General features: G+C 49.2%; 1 protein-coding gene across 2 annotated transcripts in view; it reads left to right on the top strand.

The window, feature by feature from the left end:
- Positions 1-21,027, top strand: part of LOC125943829 (evasin P672-like) — a 305,979-nt gene that overhangs the window by 136,861 nt on the left and 148,091 nt on the right. The gene's annotated exons all lie outside the window — the stretch shown is intronic.

The raw sequence follows: 21,027 nt of genomic DNA, 5'->3' as shown, positions 1-21,027 counted from the left end.
TCCCTCGTCACTTCTACAATTAACTCGTCACTTCTCCAACTTGCGGCATCAGGCGCAAGTTGGAGTAGGCTAGCGCAAGACAGGGGTAATTGGAGATCGCAGGGAGAGGCCTTCGTCCTCCAGTGGACATAGATATTGGCTGGTGATGATGACGACATTATTACGACACGAGCTACTCCATCAGCCTCTATTATTGGTTTTGGAACCCAATTTCTTTTTTTCACAGTGTAGTTGTCAGTTCTGTTATTCAGTGCATATCACTACTGCGAAGTGTTTATCTGAATATTGTAGCTTTGCTTCTTATATGAGAACGGTCATTTAACCTCCGGTGTAGAATGTTTTTGTCCCGATTGGCTGTCCATGTTCTTTTGATGGTGACGGCACATCCACCAGTTCCTGTCAACTAAACAACATGAACAAGAGTTCCGTCGTATCTGTACCTGATTTTTATACTTGTTCCATCTTAGCTAATTTTTTTTTACAATGCGCGTATGTTGTGTAATTAACGCTTACATGTTTTTATTCCACATTTTTGCATTGTGGGAGTGTATGAAAGCGTAAGCTTGTGGCATGGTTATCTGCTGTTAAAATTATTGAGCTGCTTCATGCACATTTTTCTTTATTCTGGTGTCCTTCCAAAATAAAAAAAAATGTCTGACATTATTGTGTGGGGGGTGTAACTGTATTTATGGACAGGGTATATCATGCACTGCCAAATAAGCTTACATTCTCACATTCTCATACGCACTTAAAAAAAGTCATCTCTTAGATCCTGCAAGAGTCGCTCATTCCCCAAACGACGAAAGCCAAATGAATAATATACACAGTCTATGTTAAGTGCAATTGAAATAAAAAAGATTTTCACAAGTAAACTGTATTAGTGATATTGTATTCCAAGATAAAACGCCTGCCTTCGTCCCGCCTGATAAATTATCTTTTGAAAGATTTCTTTACATAGCTATGTGCTTTCTCATCATAGGTTCTAGCCATGAACACCCACTTTGCTCTAGTGCGTTGCATATCGCAAGCTTGCACCGTTTCATTTCTTAAATTATATCGCGCCCACACTGAATTCGAGCGACGATGCTTGAACGGTTTTCTGAGTTTGAATTTTCCGGTGCAGTCACTATTTTCTTCTGATCGAGGGGTAGCACGCGGGCCTACACTTTCATTTTTTTATGCTTGTATGCATGACTAGATCGGCCGCAACAAATTGTGCGCGCGAGCGGAATGTGAGGGGGCGTTGAGTGCTGCCCGATCGATCCGTGTTCACGTCATTCACGCCCTGCACAATATACGTTGATGTTAGCAAAACATTCAGCCTGGTACACTTATCACCTTAATCTGAAATAAGGAATTTCCTTCGCGCTTTGAGTTTTACTGGCGCCACTATGAATGAAAATTTAGCGGAGGCAGAGGAATATATGCCAAGCCGCCGGCGCCGTTAGCTGGGACCGATGGCCGCGGCGCCATCTATCTGCTCGCAGCAGAGCTACTCGGTGCGCTGGCGCGCAGTGTCCACACCTAAATATTCTTACACCGTGTGCCAAACGCTGCAGCGCTACGTGTCAAAAAAAAAAAATGCCGTACTCCTCTCCTGGCCTTTCCGGTAACCCCCGCGGTCGTCACGATGTCAGCAGGGTGAATCTGGTGATGTCAACGTCGGTGACGATGCCCATTGGTCGAACAAGAACCTGTTAGCAGGTACGCGCGCGCCCTGCTCTTCCTCGTCGTGTTGCTTGCTTGGGCGCCCTTGTGAATCGGTAATTACAGCCCGCAACGCAAGTGCCAAATCGCTCGCGTTCCAACACAGTCGTGCTTAGCTGCGCGAACAGAGTGCGACAGTGCTGGCCTTTCTAGACGTGCGCGCAACACAAGGTCCAGAGCGGCACGCTTCGCATGAGCACGGGCCAGAACGGAAGCAACAGCGGGTAGCCGAGAAGCACAGAGTCTCGGCTAAGGCCCGTCCAGGTTACCGGCACGGTAACTCGCCGCACGTCGTTTGCCATTCGTGGGCAGCCATTCGACAGCGCTTTTGTTCGCGAACGGCGAGATTTCCTTGCCGTACGTAGAGAGGATAAGACCGCGACTCATTTGTGCGGCAGCCTCACCGCCGCTGATCGCTCGACGATATCGTTGCTAGGCCTTTTCCGGTTCCCTTCAAAGCTTAAGCGGACGGCGCTTCGGAATGAATTACCGACGCTCACGAGCCGCAATATTTTTTTATCGTTGTTGTCGCTCTTCGCAATAATTGTACGCAAAGAAAAATACACTGATATTAGGAGCGCCATCCGCTGGGATGCGAGGACAGCCGAGCCGGTCGTCTCTCGTCGGTAGCCATGCGCTCCTGAGCAAGAGGTTGCGCGATGGAACCCCAGCCGCGGCGGCCGCATTTCGATGGAGGCGAAATTCTAAAACGCCCGTGTGCTTGCGTTGTAGTGCACGTTAAAGAACCCCAGGGAGTCAAAATTAATCCGGAACCCTCCAATACGGCGTGCCTCATAATCAAAACTGGTTTTGGCACGTAAAATCCCAGAAAGAACCTGAAAGAAGCCCGCGAATAAATGCTAAAGCGCCTCGAGCGTCCAGTCGCGCAGTAATTCTGCGCGCGCTCGCGCGCTTATTTCACGCTCGGAAAAATACTTTTATGTAGCACGTTTTGAGCAACAGAAAGCTGTATAGCGAGTTTTTCATGTTGCTATACAATTTTCTCATTGAGACGTTTCATCTAATTATAATAGTTGAGAAGTTGATTAATTAGGAATAAATACCTAATTAGGCGGAATGCAAAAATAATCTTAGTATCTCTAAGCGACGGCAAACAACGTTACCCGGGTTCCGTTCAGCTACGTGGCATTTGCATATTTTGAATCTTGGTGCATGATAGTTGGGACACCCTCTATAGAACAACATATAAACATATGCATGGAGGGCATCGTGTCACGCGTTATAGGTGGACCGAAAGATGGACGGACAGAGTTCCGAGGGAAGAATCCCTAGAAGCATTATTATACGCGGGGAGTACCTAATAACGACCTTGCGTATGTAGTAACTTCCATGTTTCCAGTGCGCTCGCGTACGCAGCGCGGTTTCCTAGCAGCAGACGCTGCTCTGCAGTCCCCACACCTTGCGGAACAGTTTTGCGTGCGGGTCTACAGATTTATTTATTTATTTATTTATTTATTCAACATACCTTACAGCCCCATCGAAGGACATTGAGTAAGGGGGGCAACTGTAACTACAAAAAATATACTAAAACACATATTACGAAAAGCAATGTGCAACATCTTTATGCACTATTAACACGTAACGAATTCACGTTATCACGGAATGTTTCATGATTACAGATGGATGCAATGTGATCCGGAAGACCGTTCCAATGTGCAATATCTCTAAGCAGTGGTGATGAGTTGAATTTCGGCGTTTGACAATGAGTGCGCATGAAACTAAGTGCATTGTGAATGCGTCGAGATGTGCGCACCGGAGCACGAAGCGGAAAACAGTGACATATATTACTACAAATTTACCTGTGAAAGAGACATAGAAGAGCAATGACACGGCGATCTTCCAATGACTGAAATGCAAGGTCTTGTTTTGTTCGGGTAATGCTTGAATGACAGTCGTAGTTGCCAGATATGAATCTGGCTGCTCTATTTTGAACAACTTGCAACATACGGATTAGATAATCTTGATATGGTGACCATGTGGATGAAGCGTATTCTAGTTGTGGTAGAACGTAAGTAAGATATGCTAATTTTGGTACATCAGAAGGCACGTTGCGCAAGTTTCTGCGCAGATACCCAGATATTGAGAAGCTTTCGATGAGATAGCTGCTATAGGCGTTGTCCAGGATAAATCCGATGAAAGGTGAACGCCGAGATATTTATGCTATAATAATAATCGAATATTGAAATACCGAGTTATTGCGCTTTCTACTAAACAAAATTAACTTGCATTTTGAGGCGCTAAGGGACACCTGCCAAGTTCTGCTGAAGACAGCAGAACGAGGGAACCGTTAACGTGGCCACACCAGCAAATTAATGCCGTGCATCCGTCAGCAGAAAGCAGCAACGATCCGGGTTCAGAAGCTCTATTCCTCGTTAAAACGACAGATAATTTTGTTGGAAACATTCACACCGTAAAGGCCATAAGCGCACTCTCCTTTGGAATGGAATAGCGATCAAGATGCAACTGGACGCAAGGTCCCCGGTTTCTATCATCACTTGGCCCACCTACGTACAGCATCAAGATGCCTGGTCGAACCTGCAAGAATCGCCGCTCAAGTTGTCATGCTTCCTTGGACCACTGCCGGTGCGCGGCCAGTTACAACTCGACGTTTCCTTGGGTTCGAAGAATACGAAAGCCACATTAGCTGCGCTGGAGTGTTCCGGGCCGAACTTGTGTGGCCGGGACGTCATGACAGCGCTGGACCTTCTTGGGGAGCCGGTGCTCAGCGCAACGCAGGAAGGTGAGAGTGAAGCCATTCGTGAAATTGGCAATGCCGTTGAGGTCTTGTTAGAAGAAATTTCTGATGTGGTTCGACCTGAGTTAGGGCTCATAAAGGGACCGCCCGCCCGTTTGCCATTGCGTGATGATGCTGTTCCTCGGTTCTGTAAGGCGCGGCAGGTGCCGTACGCGTTACGCTCAAAGTGGAGGCCGAAATTGATCGGTTATTTCAAAATGGAATTCTTGCCCCGGTCGCACAGTCGGAGTGGGCGGCACCCGTGGTGGCGGTGGTAAAGCGAAACGGGAACATTCGCTTATGCGGCGATTTCAAAACGACTGTCAAACCAAGCCTGCCACACGATCCAGTATCCTCTACCGCGCACAGAGGACATCATGGCGACATTGAACGGCGGCGAAGTTTTTAAACTATCGATCTCCGGGACGCCTACAATGAGATTACGTTAGACGAAGAATCGCAACTGCTCACGACGGTGAATACGCAGAAGGGCCTTTTTTGCTTCACCCGCATTCCGTTTGGAGCAGCCTCTGCGCCAGCGCTCTTTCAGCAACACATGGAAACAATTTTACAAGGGCTGCCTGGGGTGCAGGTCTATTTAGACGACGTAATCATTACAGAAAAGCGGAATGATGCCGCCACCTTACGCCGAGTGCTGGGAAGAATCCGCGACTTCGGGGTGCGGCTGAATCGGGAGAAGTCAAGATTTCGTGAGAATGAGGTAGATTTTTTGGGTTACAAAATCAAGGATAAAGGCGTGCATGCCAAAAGGGAAAATCTTGAGGCTATTCTGACGTCGAGACACCCACGGGAGTGCCAGAGTTAAGGTCATTTTTGGGTATTGTCACCTATTACCAAAAGTTTCTACCGCAGGAAGCCACGATCCATGCACCTTTGTACGAAATATTGCGCGCCAGGACGGAGTGGAAGAGGGGCGTTGCTCAGCAGCAGGCGTTCGAAGAGGTCAAAGCACTGATAAGGAAAGCAGAGTTTCTTGCCCATTACGACCCGGACAAACCGTTGGTAACAGAATGTGACGCTTGAGCAGTCGGTATTTCAGCCGTTCTTTCTCACGGCACAGCTCAGGGGATGAGGCGACCCATTGGCTTCCGCTCCCGCATACTCACAGACACAGAGCGGAAATATTCAGAGCTTGAAAAGGAAGCCCTGGCATTAGTGTTCGGAGTGCCGAAATTCCGGACATATTTGTTGGGTAGGAAATTCACACTTCTAACTGATCACAAGCCTTTAGTCAGCATTTTCAATCAAGATAAGCCGGTTCCAGCCATGGCGGCCGCCCGAATACAACGGTGGGCCCTCCAGTTGAGCACGTACTCCTACATCGTCACATTCGAACACGGCAAGGCGAGTGTTCCGGCGGACACACTCAGCCGCCTGCCACGGGCAGCGCCTTCCAGGGAAGTGTCCGGAGACGAGGACGGCGCGGATAACTGTGAGTACGTACTTCTCACCGTCGGTTTGGACAGTAGAGTGTTGTCAGCCAAACAACTGGCACGCTATACGGCCGAAGATGAGGAGTTACGTGTGGTGCAGAAGTGGGTGCAGGAAGGCTGGCCTCGGCATTTAGACGCGAACCAAGTAACCCTGAAGCCTTGCCTATTTCGGAGGGACGAGCTAACTGTGAGAGAAGGCCTGGTGTTCTGGGGCCACCGAGTCGTCGTGCCTAAAGCATCCAGGAACGCAGTGTTGCAGCTTATTCATGAGACACATCAAGGAATCACCGCGATGAAGATACTAGCTGGGTCGCTGCTCTGGTATCCCGGCATTGATAAAGAGATTGAGCAGCTCGGTAAGAAGTACCACTTATGTGTTCAAGCTGCGCCGATGCCTCCACGCCAGGTATCAGTTCCGTGGCCGGAAACCAGGAAGCTGTGGTCGCGTCGGCACGTTGATTTTGCGGGTCCAGTGGATGGCTACAAGCTAATAATTGTGGTCGATTCCCACAGTAAGTGGATGGAAGCTGTGCCTTTGAGAGCTTCCACTGCTGGGACGACCGTAGATGCCCTGCGCACCCTCTTTAGCTCATTTGGGTTGCCGCGCACAATCGTCACGGATAATGGGCAGCAGTTTGCAAGCCGGGAATTCCAAGCTTTCACTACGGTGAATAGAATAAAGCAAGTGCTCACTGCATCATATCACCCTCAATCGAATGGGTTTGCGGAACGAGCGGTGCGTACCATAAAACAAAGCCTAAAGAAAAACAGGCAAGGATCAATGCAAACGCTGCTGGCGAGGATCTTGCACAACTACAGACGAACGCCGCTGTCGGGCGGAAAAACGCCGGCTATGCTGCTGATAGGGCGTGAGCTACGCTCCCGATTAGACAACTTGTTGCCGTCAGAAACAGAACGCGACATTTACCCCTTTGCCAATGATTTATTGCAGAAGGATGAACTAATTTGGGTGTGAAACTACGGTTGCCTCGGTGACCCATGGACTCAAGCACGTGTCCAAACAACAGAGGGGTCGCGTATGGTGACCGCCGAGGGACCAGAGGGCGAACTAATGCGACGACACTTGGACCAAGTGAAACCGCGTGTTGTGGTGCAGGACTCGGAGCAAGTGCAGCCGCGTCTCTCAGCCGAAGGTGACACAGCCATGGACAAGACCGCTAGTGCTGATACGACGGATGGGACCACAACCCTGGGACTACGAGGGTCGACCCGTTCGAGGCGTCCCCCTGACAGGTTGTCACCTTAAGAGAAGAGGAGACTGTTATATCGTCATGCACCGCGCGTGCCTATGAATCTGGGCACCTGATGTAATCACTTTCTACCCTCGTTCTCTATTTTGTCCCTTCCCCTCTTTCTTGCTGTGTGCTATATATTGCAGAACGAGGTCAAGGTCATTTTGGAGTTTAGAATGATCACCTGAACATTCCATATTGCGGTAGATGACGCAGTCGTCAGCGAACAACCTAACTGAGGATGAAAAGTGAGCGGGAAAGTCGTTGATGTATATCGAAAAAACGTAATGGACCTAGCACACTGCCTTGGGGGACACCGGACGTGACGTCGCAAAGGTTAGACGAAATGTTGTTGACCGCTCTAAATTTCTGACACGAAGACAAGAAGTTACGAAGCCAAGAGAGTGTTAATGAATCTATACAAAGGGCAGACAACTTGGAAATCTGACGGCAATGAGGTACAGTATCGAACGCATAGTGAAATCGAGGAAGAGGCAGTTGGTTTGATCGTTAGTGTTCATGTTGAAGGTCAGTCGTTAATTCGAATATCTGAGTGTCACATCAGCAGCCTCTACTGAAGCCATGCTGATTAAAGAAAATGAAGAGTTTTGATTCAGGATGACGGTAGATATGAGAAACAATAATATGTTCAAGTAACTTGCAGCATATGCATGTTACTGAAATTGGTCGATAATTACGGGGTGAGTGCCTGTCACCAGATTTAAATATAGCAACTACCTTACCAATTTTTCAATCCTTAGGCAGCTGACCTGATGATAAAGACTGGTTAAATAGAACAAACATAAAGCGACTGGAAATATCGGTAGCAATCTTCCCTATTTTAGACTTGATGTTATCAATGCCAGATGAAGTAGAAATTTTATGATTCGTGATGAGGTTTGCGATACCTTCGGCAGTGATGATGATTGCAGCCATGAAAGGGAAGGGTTTATCTGGAAGAAATGGCACATTGGAACAGCCTTCCTGTGTAAAAACAGGCGCAAAATATGCATTGAAAGCTACTGCAGAATCTTCATCAGAAAGCGGAGTTTCTTTTGCATCGTGTATGTGATTAGTAGACTTACTGCGGGGAGGAATTATTTGCCTTTATTTTTTTATTATTTCCCATAAGTGAGGGGAAGCCCTGCGAATAATATTTCTTTTTGGCTGCTCCTAATGCTTTACAGTAAGCTTGTAAGCACTCCTTGTATTTATGCCAGTAGGATGCAGAATTATTACGTTTCGCAGTATTGTACAAACGTTTCTTTTTATTTCGTAATGTTCGAAGTTGTTTAGTAAACCAAGGGTTAGTTTTATCGTTCGATATAGCGATTAGCGGCACCTACTTGTCAACTAACTGTAGTATTTTTTGTTAAAAAACTCCAGTTCTCATTCGTGCTGCGTGAGGCAAACGACGGCAGAAAAAGCTCGTTATAAAAACTTCTAGTTCGATGTTGAATCGATCGTAATTAACACGGTTATAATCCCGAATACTTTTAGTCGCTGAACCTGCAAAAGTTAAAGGGAGATTAATTTGGAAGTTAAGGAGTTTGTGGTCGCTAAATCCTTCTATGTAAGAAATGGGACATGGGACCAGTCATCTCTGGTGCAGTCGTTAGAACCATGTCCAAAATGTTACTACCACAAGTGCATTGGTTAAGAAGTTGTAATGAAGAGTTAAATCGAGAAAATCTGATGAGGTGCGACATGTTATAGATATGAGAGACCAATCCTCGCAATATTCACCCGGCACACAACGTCGACAGACGTCGGGCCAGGGGTAGAGCTCTACTCGAACATGTCCGTAACAACCACATTGAGGCAAGCTTCGTGGATGCCACGCCATATGTCCAACAAGAGGCATTCGCCGTCTCCATCGTCGACTCTAATTCCAGGATCACTTGCTGCGCTACAGTACGCACTTCGAAGCCCTTGGTAGCCGAACAGGTTGCAATCGCACTGGCTGTGCTCGATGGTCGCAGAGAGGCAATAAATAGCGTTTCTAAGGCGGCCATTAAGGCCAACCAAACCGGGATGGTCTCCACTCAGGCCCTTCGCATTCTCCAAGGCTTGAAAAGTATCTCTCCGCATTCTCTCATTTGGTTTGCCGCTCACTTTGGGTCGACTGTGGGCTCTCCCTCTAACCCTAACGAGCGCACGCACGAGGCCGCGCGAAGGCTCACTGACCGCGCCGCCTCCGCAGTCCCCCTACCCCGCGGGGAACCATTGCTGACATATAATGAGATCACCAAGCATTACTATCTGCCAACACCAGTATTCCCCCTCCCGCACCCTACCTGATGCAGGGCGCGGGCAGTTACCCTTCGACCTTTACAAACTCGTGCGTATCCTAACCTTGCCGTTCTTCACGCTATATACCCTACATACCCCAGTGCGGACTGCCCTGCCTGTGAACTAACGGCAACATTTAACCATGTGTTGTGGGAGTGTGAAGCTATCGGCTCCGCCTTCAGCGAGGATAGGTGGGCTGCGCTTTTGGGCAGCCCCGAACTCAACGACCGAACCCTGGCCGTCCAGAGTGCCTGCGATCGGGCCGTCAAGCTCGGATTGGCGGTCCCTACGTGGGACTAGCCGTGTGACACGGGGTATCCTCTGCGTCTTCTCTGGACCTAAATAAAGCTATTTCACTCACTCACCAATCAATGAGCGGATAATTGAAATAGCCAAAAGGGTATATTACATAAGCTGAATATAGCTGCGTAGCTCGCTCTACGTAATGACGAAGTTCTGTAGAAAAAGAAGAATCCGCCTCCGGTGGGCAATAACATGAGTGTCCTAATGGTATTTTAGCATAAGACGTAACGCAAGCAGACCGAGTAATTTCTATAGTAGGATTAGTACCAAGGGGAAATGATAAGACCTTTTTCACCGCCAATAACACACCCCCTCCTCTTTTTTCAACATGGCCACACCGATATATGTTACGGTAGTCCTTATCTGGGAAGAGTTCTTCATTGGTGACGTCAGGATAGAGGCAGGTCTCTGTGAGTATTAACGTACTCACAGAGACCTGGCTAGCTAGCGTCCAATTTTTACAAATTTGGACGCTAGCTAAGGCAATAAATTTCATGGTCATCTACATCAACCGAGAAGTGCACCGAGCAGGCCGCGAAGGCACTTTTGTGCGTGACGGGATACATTTTAGCGATACTGAGCTATAATGTTTCGACGTGGATTCGCGGCAAGGGCAGAAGATTTTTTAGACAGGCCCCAGGAAGGAAAATTAAGTATTGAATGTAGCTACACACCAGCAAGGGGCAAGAGGAGGAGGAGGAGGAAAAAAGAAGGAAAGGCAGGGAGGTTAACCAGAAGCACGTCCGGTTTGCTACCCTACACGGGGGAAGGGGTTTAAAGGGATGAAAAGAAAGGAGAGAGAGGGAAGAAAGTACTCGCAGTATAAACACGTGCGGTTGTCCAACACTTCACAATCGGTCACTGAGGCCAGTCGACTTCATGAACTGTAACAATGCCCGCGTCGCTTTGTAAGCCTGCGACGCGTAGGGCCACGGTCCAAGAATCTTTGTCTCTGAAAACGGTCTGCTGTCTAATCGGTCTAACACACTCCGGAGAAGGTCACGTTCGGTCTCATAAAGATGACAAAACACAACACGTGTTCCACCGTCACCTCACAGTTGCACGAGTCACAGATTGGTGTGTCGGACATGCCCAGAAGGAATGAGTACGCTTTCGTAAAAGCTACTCCTAACCAGAGGCGGCAAAGTAAAGTTGCACCATGGCGGGGGAAGTTCGATGGAATTTGTAGCCTCAGTGTAGGATCCAGCCGTTGGAGATGACAGTTCGTAAAAATCGGGCTGCTCCATGACGTTTCTGTCTCGGTTTGAGCGAGTAAACGAAGACCCCTCGATGCATCTGTCCTCGATAAGGGTATAGGAACAGTCAGGGTTTCCTTATGGGCTGACCGGGCGGCATCATCGGCAAGGTCATTACCGACGATGCTACAGTGCCCCGGCAGCCATTGAAAGATGATGTCATGTCCGTTCATGAGGGCTCGATGGAGAACCTCTCTGGTCTCAAACACCAGTTGTTCATGTGTCTTGCGTAGTAATGCTGACTGCAGACTCTGAAGGTCTGCCTTGGAGTCACAAAAAATTACCCACTTTCGAGGTGGTGTTTCTACGATGTAATTAACTGCAGCACGTAGAGCGGCAAGTTCTGTTGCCGTAGAAGTCGTTATGTGGGAAACTTTGAACTTCCTTGTGACTTGTAAGGTCGGGATGATAAAAGCGCCTGTGGAGCTGGTGGCTGAGACAGATCCATCGGTGTTAACCTGCGTTCTTAACTCATATGCATCGTTCAGCAATGACAATGTCAACTGTTGTAGAGCTACCGTGGAATGACTGAGCTTGTTCGTAATTCCCGGAATCGTGAGGTGTACTTGTGGCTGCCGTAGACACCACGGGGGTGACAGTGGTCTTGTTGCTGGTGTAAATCCCGATGGAAGGCAGCCTTGATGTGTCGCAACAAGTTTCGAAAACGTGGCCTGAGGTCTTTGTGCCAGCAAAACAGCAATGTGATGACTGGGTACGCGACACAGGTGTCGAATGTGTGCTCTGAGGTTGTCAACCGTGATGTATGTTGGAATCAAGTAGTCTCTAGCAATCACGATTGTTGCATGAGTCGAGGCGCATCGTGGAAGTCCAAGACATGTCCGCAGAGCCTGGCCTTGCAAACTTTGGAGGGTACGAATATTTATTTTGCATGTGTTCGCCAAAACCGGCAAGCTGTATCGTAAAAAGACCAGAAACAGTGTTCTGTACAGCTGCAGCATGGACCGTACCGACGTTCCCCAAGTTTTTCCACCCAGGAACTTCATTATATGTATAATTGAAATTAGTCTCCGCTTCAGGTAGATGCAGTGGGGGCTCCATGAAAGGTTCCTGTCAATAATCACACCTAAGAAGCGGTGAGACTTCTGGTATGTAATAGCCTGGCCATTGAGAGAAACAGGGTACGGTGACATGGGTTTGCGCGTAAAGGCAATGAGCGCACATTTTTCGATGGACATAGTAAGGCCTTGTTTTCGGAGATAGGAACAAGTTATAGGGTGGCTGCCCGCTGAATTCTTGCGCGCACTTGAAGACGAGTCACCGCAGAAAACCAAAGACAAATATCGTCGGCGTAGATCGACAGGTGTATTGTATTGGGTAATAGTTCAGCAAGGCCAATCATAGCTAGGTTAAACAGAATAGGGATCAATACCCCGCCCTGTGGGACGCCGCAGTAGGTCTAATAGTTGGCAGAGGGGCCATTTTCGGTCTGCACATAGAAGGACCTTCTGGTCAAATAGTCTCTGATCCATTGAAACATACGGCCACCGATTCCGACAGCCTCCAGTGATTCAAGGATCGCTTCATGTGTGACATTATCGTACGCCCCTTTCATATCAAGAAAGAGCGCCACTGATATGCGCTTGAGACATTTTTGTTGCTGTATGTATGTTGTCAGGTCGATAACATTGTCTATTGAAGACCTGCCTCGCCGAAAGCCTGTCATTGAGTCAGGGTATATACTGTGGCGTTCAAGGTACCATTCTAAGCGTGTAAGGATAATTTTTTCCATTAATTTTCCTACGCAACTTGCCAGGGCAATAGGGCGATATGATGTCAGGTCTAAAGGCGACCTCCCTGTTTTTAGTAGCGGTACAAGCCGACTTATTTTCCATTGCAGAGGAACAATTCCATCACGCCATGAGCGGTTGTAGTAATTCAACAGCTCTTGCCTGGCCTCCCGTCCAAGATGGACAAGAGCTGCATAGGTTATGCCGTCAGGCCCTGGTGAAGATGAACGTCGAGAAGCAGCCGAAGATGCGTCAAGTTCCTCCATAGTAAATGGAAGTTCCATTTCTGGTACGCGAGACACAGGGACGACACTAACACCTTCGGCGTGGAAGGTGACACAGACGCCGGCGATCCGCGCACAAAAATCATTTACCACCTCAAGTTGCGTCTGAATTAAACTAGAAGGAGTTGGGAAAAGACGAGCAACCGATAAGAATAGAGACTGTAAAATTTGTTACATACACATGCGAGGTGGGCAAAAGAAGCAAAAATGGCTGGAAATTTAAACGCAACTGAATGACAAAGCTATTAGGGTGTACGCCTTGGCCGAAACGCATCTACGAGATTTGGATCAGCCGCCTGCTATTCACAATTTTGTATAGGAGGGATGCAACACAATGACCGGGTCAAGGAAAAGCAGATGCGTAGGCATGCTATTTAGGCGCAGTATTAATTGGTTATGGGTAAAAGAGATATCTAAAGAGCATTGATGGATTCGCGGCAGATGGCAAGGCAAAAAGACATGGCTTGGAGTAGCTTAGTTATGGGACAGATAGTGATAGCAGCGATAAAAATAAAGAAGTCATTGATATCATTAGAAGCGATAATTATGGATTCAAGAAGTCGGGCCAGGTGATATTAGTGGGAGATATGAATGCGCACATGGAGGATTTATACAGATATACTGATTACAATGGTTCTGTAGTGCTGGATCTGTGCGATGAACAGACCCTATAGAAGTTACCAGGGAAAATAGGTGTCAGCCAGGTAACGAGGTAATGCGGAAATAGACAGTCATGTGTTCATTAGGCCTTAATCTCAGAAGCAGTCTTCGAACGACTAGACTAAGAGATAATACATGAACATGTAAAAGATAGCCTGGGTAGAGATCATTAACATTTAACTGAAATTTTGGGAGAGATACGCAGAACACGAGCGTATAGCATGAGAACTTTTAAAAATGAATGAAAAGCAAATAAGAGAGATCGCAAGAAACATACAGAAGGAACTGGATGCGCTTGCTACAACAATCTGGCGATATAAGGAAGTGGCAGACGTTATTCAACAGGAGGTAAAACATACACGGCAAGAAAATTGTTGCATTGTAAAGAGGAAACCACGTAAGTAGTGGAACAAGGGAATAAACGAAGCTATAGATAGCGTAAGCCGGCGTCTCGGTATTGTCGAGAGGCCAAGAAGTTGGGATTACACGAAGAAGAGGTGCTCCTAAGATGGAACAAATACCCAGAAAAGAAAAGCGTGGCGAGTGAGCTCGTGCAAAAGAAAATTAAATGCACAAGTGAAAGTTGGGTGCATAACGCAGTGGATACGATGCTGTTTCACCAGCCTCACACTGTGACAGTATTTTGTCAATGTTTCCGCTGAGCTAATGTGATGCGGGAACAAAGATCTAATTACATAGGGCAATTAGGAGGTTAATAAACTTTCGGTTATCTTCGGTTTAACCCTCAAAATGGTTTGGAAAGTGCGTCGTTTGAGTGATGTAGACCATATGAAAATGAAAGCTGTTAAAAATAAGTCGTCACTCAGAAGCAATATGCTTAATAAATTTTGAATGTTTACTCGGTTCCTTGGCTTGGGTGGAATCTGTACATTTTTTTCCAATTTATGCTTTTGATTATAGAAGGAAGAGATAAAACGTGTTTTGTTTGAAAATGCCTAAGCGCATTGAAATTAAGCATTGCCACACAAAGTCTGTGACGTAACGATAAAGCTCCGCGAACTTAATATTGTCAGACTATGCTGCGATAAAGTAGGAAATTTCTAAACTTCCGTAGGAGCTAGTAGCAAATCTAGTAGAGGTGCTAGTGTATGGGTATCGTCGAAACGTGCAGAGAGTGAGGTGGAGTGAAAGTTTAATCTATATTTAGTTCTGGTACGGCTGGAGTGCCGCATGTCTCGGTGAGGGGGATTCGCACGTGGTCACAGCTTTCAAAAGGCTTCAAGTAGAAAGATCTAGATAAGTATTTTGGTTAGGCGTTCAGAAACGCATATGTCAGGAAGTGAAAGCGCGAATTGCAAGTGGGCACGGGCGTTCACAGCCACCGAAATCTGCACAGCTGGCGCTCACGTGGTGGGACTACAAAGAAGTATTTCCAAATGAGGCGAGTAGTGAGGGGAGGGGGCGGAGCCTAACAGACACTTTGAAATTATATATATATATATATATATATATTGTACTGGAGCACATCGGCACCAGCTCTGTGCCAGCCAGTGTGTGGAAGAAGACGTTGACGATCGTGTGGTTCGCGCTAGGTCGGTTTTCAACGATCCGGCTTGTTAAACCGCTTTATCAAGTCTACCTGCAAAATACTCTTGTTGCATTTGGTGGAGGTGCTGGGTAGTCCCCTTCAGCGTCCTGGAACTCCGCAGCCGTACGCTACCATCTGCCTTCACAATGACCGAGGACGCCGGACCCTCGCGAGCTTCTCCCGCTCCCACACCTGTCGTGTGCTCTGGGGTGCTTCATCTGCGTGATCCTCCAGTCTTCAGTGGCACTGACGATCACGACGTGGAAGACTGGCTGGCCGAGTATGAACGTGTTAGTGCACACAACAAGTGGGATGACCGCGACAAGTTGACTCATGCCATCTTTTATCTTACCGGCGTGGCCCATCTGTGGTTCAAGAACCACGAGGCTGATTTTACCACCTGGTCAGCTTTCAAAGAGACCCTCGTTTCGTTTTTCGGTCGGCCAGCGGTGCGCAAGCTTTGTGCTGAACACAGCCTCCGCGGACGATCTCAACAAATTGGTGAGACCTTCACAAGCTACATTGAGGATGTCATCGGCCTCTGTAGGCGAGTGAATGCGTCCATGTCGGAACCTGACCGAATCAAACACATCATGAAAGGCATCGACGATGACGCTTTTCATATGCTCGTGGCAAAAAACCCACAGAGCGTTACTGAAGTCATTGAACTTTGCCAAAGTTTTGACGAGCTGCGTAAACAGCGCATCTCCACACGTCGCCCTGGAATGCAAACGGCTGACCTTTCAGCTTTGGCTCCCAGCAGCGCTGGTTTTGATTACACCTCGTTGCTGCCTCAAATTCAGCAATACGTACGTGAGGAAGTTGCACGTCAGCTCTCTCTTGTGGCATCGGTCACTGAGCCTCTCCCCCCACTGGACCAGTCGCTTCGTCGGGTTATCCAGACGCAAGTTGCTGAGGCCCTCCCGTCCCCCGCTTCTCCGCCGCACGTTACGGCGCCGCCGCAAGTAACGGCGCCGCTAACTTATGCTGAGGCCCTTACACGATCTCATGCCCAACCGACGCCAGTCCCATCCCGCCCAGCCACCAACTTCTACACTCCGCCAAGTCCGGTACGGCCGGTTTACGTACCGTTCTCGCATCCGAGACCACCTCTAAAGCCCTGGCGCACTCCGGACAACCGGCCAGTGTGCTACGCTTGCGGTATTCCGGGACATGTTGCGCGCTTCTGTCGCCGCCGCGGACTCTATTTTCGCGATGGCGCTCCCAACCTTGGCCATGTCCCTCAACAAGCTACACACCGTCTTGCACCTGACGCAACGGACTCGTATTCCCGTCGCCCCGCCTTCAATTCACGCCGATCTCCTTCTCCCCGCCGCCGCTTCCTTTCCCCCATGATTCGCAAGTTGCTGAGGCCCTGCCGTCCCCTGCTTCGCCGCCGCAAGTTACGGCACCGCTACAAGTTACGCCTACGGCCCCGCTACAGGTTACGGCACCGCTCACTTATGCTGGTCTCATGCCCAACCGACGCCAGTCCCATCCAGCCCAGCCACCAATTTCTACACGCCGCCAAGTCCTGTACGGCCGGTTTATGCACCGTTCTCGCATCCGAGACCACCTATCAGCCCCTGGCGCACTCCGGACAACCGGTCAGTGTGCTACGCTTGCGGTATTCCGGGACATGTTGCGCGCCTCTGTCGCCGCCGCGGACTCTATTTTCGCGATGGTGCTCCCAACCTTGGCCATGTCCCTCAGCAAGCTACACACCGTCTTACATCTGACGCCGCGGACTCGTATTCACGTCGCCCCGCCGCCGCTCCCTTTCCCCCATGCTTCGCCGTTCCAACCATGACCAGGAGGAAAACTAACAGCCGCAGTTCCTGAGGCAAGAACTGCGCCATCGTCGAAATTTGCAAGGCCTCTTCTTTCGCCGCCTAACGAGATTGTAGTGTTTATAGACGGTGTCGCGACGAACGCTCTTGTCGACACAGGAGCAGCTGTTTGTGTGATTAGTGAGATTCTCTGCCGCAAACTGAACAAAGTGACGACTCCGCTTTTTGATATTTCGCTACGCACAGCGAGCTCGCAGCACGTCAAGCCTTCGGCCACCTGCACCGCTCGTGTTTTAATTCAAGATGCGCTCTACATTGTCGAATTTGTCGTCCTTTCTCATGCATCGCACGCCGTTATCCTGGGCTGGGACTTCCTTTCCGCGCATCATGCAGTGGTCGACTGCGCACGTGCACAACTCGCCTTGTCTCCGTTCTGTACCGCAACCGACGATGACCCTCGCCCGTCTGCTAAAGTGGTTGTCGCTGCTGACGTCATCATCCCTGCCTTCTCTGTCGCCTTAGTGTCCGTCACCTGTGACGCTGTCCCCAATTCAACTGCACTTTTTGTACCGTCTGAGGAATGTGCGCGTCGCCGGAACGTTGTCCTACCGTTCGCAGTCATCTCACTTGATGATGATTCCAGTGCAGTTTATGCGTGTAATCCGTTTCCCTACCCTTCAACTCTATTACATGGCGAATCTGTTGGTCGTCTCGACACTTTTGATGCCATCTTTTCGTTTGATGCGCCCAATTGCGATACGACACCACTGCCTATCGATGCCGTCACTCCTGCCGCCGCTCCCGCCTCACCAGACCACGACGTCTTGTTGCGCAGCGTCGATAACGCGCTCCCGCAAGCTCAGCGCAATCAGCTCGTTCAACTCCTTGACCGTTTTCGGACCTCTTTCGACCTCGGCCAACCTTGTTTGGGGCGCACGTCAGCGGTTGTTCACCATATTGACACCGGTCACCATGCTCCACTGCGTCAGCGTCCCTACCGAGTGTCACAATCCGAACGCAGCGTCATCAGTGAACAAGTCGATGACATGCTGCAACGCGGCGTGATCCAGCAGTCACACAGTCCTTGGGCTTCTCCGGTCGTACTGGTGCGGAAAAAGGACGGCTCAATCAGATTTTGCGTGGATTACCGCCGACTAAACAAGATAACACGTAAGGATGTTTATCCTCTACCACGAATAGACGATGCTCTCGATTGTCTACAAGGTGCCGAATTTTTTTCTTCCCTGGATCTTCGCTCTGGATACTGGCAAGTACCGATGGCTGCAGCGGACCGTCCAAAAACGGCTTTTGTGACCCCTGACGGGTTATACGAATTTAATGTGATGCCCTTCGGCCTGTGTAATGCGCCTGCGACTTTCGAGAGGATGATGGATTCTATCCTCCGGGGACTTAAGTGGCGTACCTGTCTTTGCTACTTAGACGACATAGTTGTCTTTTCTCCCAATTTTGCATCTCATCTCGATCGCCTCGAGCAAGTTCTTGAGTGTCTCACGGCCGCTGGTTTGCAATTAAACTTGAAGAAATGCCATTTTGGTGCCAGACGGCTTACGATTCTAGGCCACGTCGTTTCACAAGAGGGAATCCTACCAGACCCCGCCAAACTGCGAGCCGTTGCCGAGTTTCCCAAGCCAGCCACTCTTAAAGAACTCCGTAGCTTCATCGGCTTGTGCTCTTATTTTCAGCGTTTCATCCGTAATTTCGCCTCTATTATCGCCCCCTTGACTCAGCTACTTGCCAGCAGCGCTGACCTCTCGGCATGGAATCCCGATTGCGACGAGTCATTTACGACGCTCCGCCGGCTCCTTACGTCCCCTCCAGTACTGCGCCACTTCGATCCCAATGCGCCTACTGAAATTCACACGGATGCTAGCGGTGTCGGTCTTGGTGCCATCCTCGCCCAACGCAAAGACGGCTATGACGAGTATGTCGTTGCATATGCCAGCCGTACCCTAGCAAAGGCAGAGTCGAACTATTCTGTAACCGAAAAGGAATGTTTGGCAATTATTTGGGCAATCAGCAAATTCCGTACTTACCTTTACGGACGCCAATTTGACGTTGTGACTGACCACCATGCCTTATGCTGGTTGTCATCTATGAAAGACCCCACTGGCCGCCTCGCTCGTTGGGCTTTACGCCTTCAAGAGTATGACATACGTGTTATTTATCGCTCGGGACGCAAACATTCAGACGCCGATGCCCTATCCCGTTCTCCGCTTCCGTCTGACTTACTTTGTTTACAAACTTCCACCTGCGATTCGTCGTCCCTCAGCATCACCGACATGCCGGCCGAGCAACGCAAGGATCCCTGGATCGCTTCTCTGCTTGACGTTCTCTCTCACCGTTCGCTTGAATCTGTTTCACGCACCATTCGTCGTCAAGCGCATCACTTTGTCGTTCGTGAAGGCTTGTTGTACCGCCGCAATTACCTAACCGATGGCCGCAGATGGCTGCTTGTTATCCCCCGTCATCTGCGCTCGGACATATGCACCGCCTTCCACGATGATCCTCAATGCGGCCACGCTGGCGTATTCAAGACCTACTCCCGCCTACGCCTGAGGTATTACTGGCGCGGCATGTATCGATACATTCGCCAGTACGTGCGATCATGCCTTTCGTGCCAACGCCGCAAGACTCCCCCTCATAGCACCGCTGGTCCTCTACAACCTTTACCGTGCCCTACAAGATCATTTGACCGTGTTGGCATTGATCTTTACGGTCCCCTCCCCAACACTCCTGCGGGCAACCGGTGGATCATTGTCGCCGTCGACCATCTCACACGGTACGCTGAAACATCTGCGCTGCCAGCTGCCACCGCGATAGACGTCGCTCGCTTCCTTCTTCGCCGCCTCATTTTGCGACACGGTGCGCCCCGTGAATTATTAAGCGATCGTGGCCGCGTCTTTCTCTCAAACGCTATCGAGGCACTGCTCCAAGAATGCCGCATTGTTCACCGCACCACCTCTGCGTACCATCCGCAAACAAACGGCATGACGGAGCGTTTCAACCGCACCCTTGGAGATATGCTTGCGATGTACGTGTCCGATGATCACTCCAATTGGGACCGGGTGCTCCCCTTCGTCACGTACGCCTATAACTCTGCGCCACAAGCTACCACCGGCTTCTCTCCTTTTTTTCTTCTATATGGACGTGAACCATCCTGTTCCATGGACACCATTTTCCCCTACCGACCCGATGCCTCTGAAGCCTCGCCCGTTTCCGAAGCGGCTGCTTATGCTGAAGAGTGTCGTCAACTGGCTCGCTCGTTTACCGCGCAAGACCAATGTCGCCAAAAATCTCGCCATGACGAATCCGCATCTAGCGCCCACTATTCCCCGGGAATGCTAGTTTGGCTCTGGGTCCCGTCCACTACTCCCGGCCTTTCGACCAAGCTTCTCTCGAATTACCACGGTCCCTACCGAGTAGTCGAGCAAACATCTCCGGTCAACTACATCATTGAGCCGCTCGAGCCATCTTCCGACCACCGCTGCCGAGGGCGTGAAACAGTTCACGTCACTCGGCTGAAACCGTGCTACGAACCTCCTGTGCTGTCAATCCCCTAAGTCGCCAGGTTGGCTCCTTTCTGCGTGGGGAGTGATTGTACCGGAGCACATAGGCACCAGCTCTGTGCCAGCCAGTGTGTGGAAGAAGACGTTGACGATCGTGTGGTTCGCGCTAGGTCGGTTTTCAACGATCCGGCTTGTTAAACCGCTTTATCAAGTCTACCTGCAAAATACTCTTGTTGCAATATATATATATATATATATATATATATATATATATATATATATATAGATTTTTTCATTCATTTACCAATTTGTCCTGAACTTTATTCACTCACTTATTGTGTGCGCAAAGACATGTCTCCGAGGGGAATATTCTGTTCGGTCTAAGGTGTTTATGCATTAGTATACATCACTGCACTTTGGTAGAAGATTGCAGAGAACACTTTAAAATA

The sequence above is a fragment of the Dermacentor silvarum genome, chromosome 3 (genome assembly GCF_013339745.2).
Source record: "Dermacentor silvarum isolate Dsil-2018 chromosome 3, BIME_Dsil_1.4, whole genome shotgun sequence".
NCBI lineage: Eukaryota > Metazoa > Arthropoda > Arachnida > Ixodida > Ixodidae > Dermacentor > Dermacentor silvarum.
The sequence above is the reverse complement of the archived record's forward strand: the minus strand, read 5'-3'. Positions and strand labels throughout refer to the sequence as shown.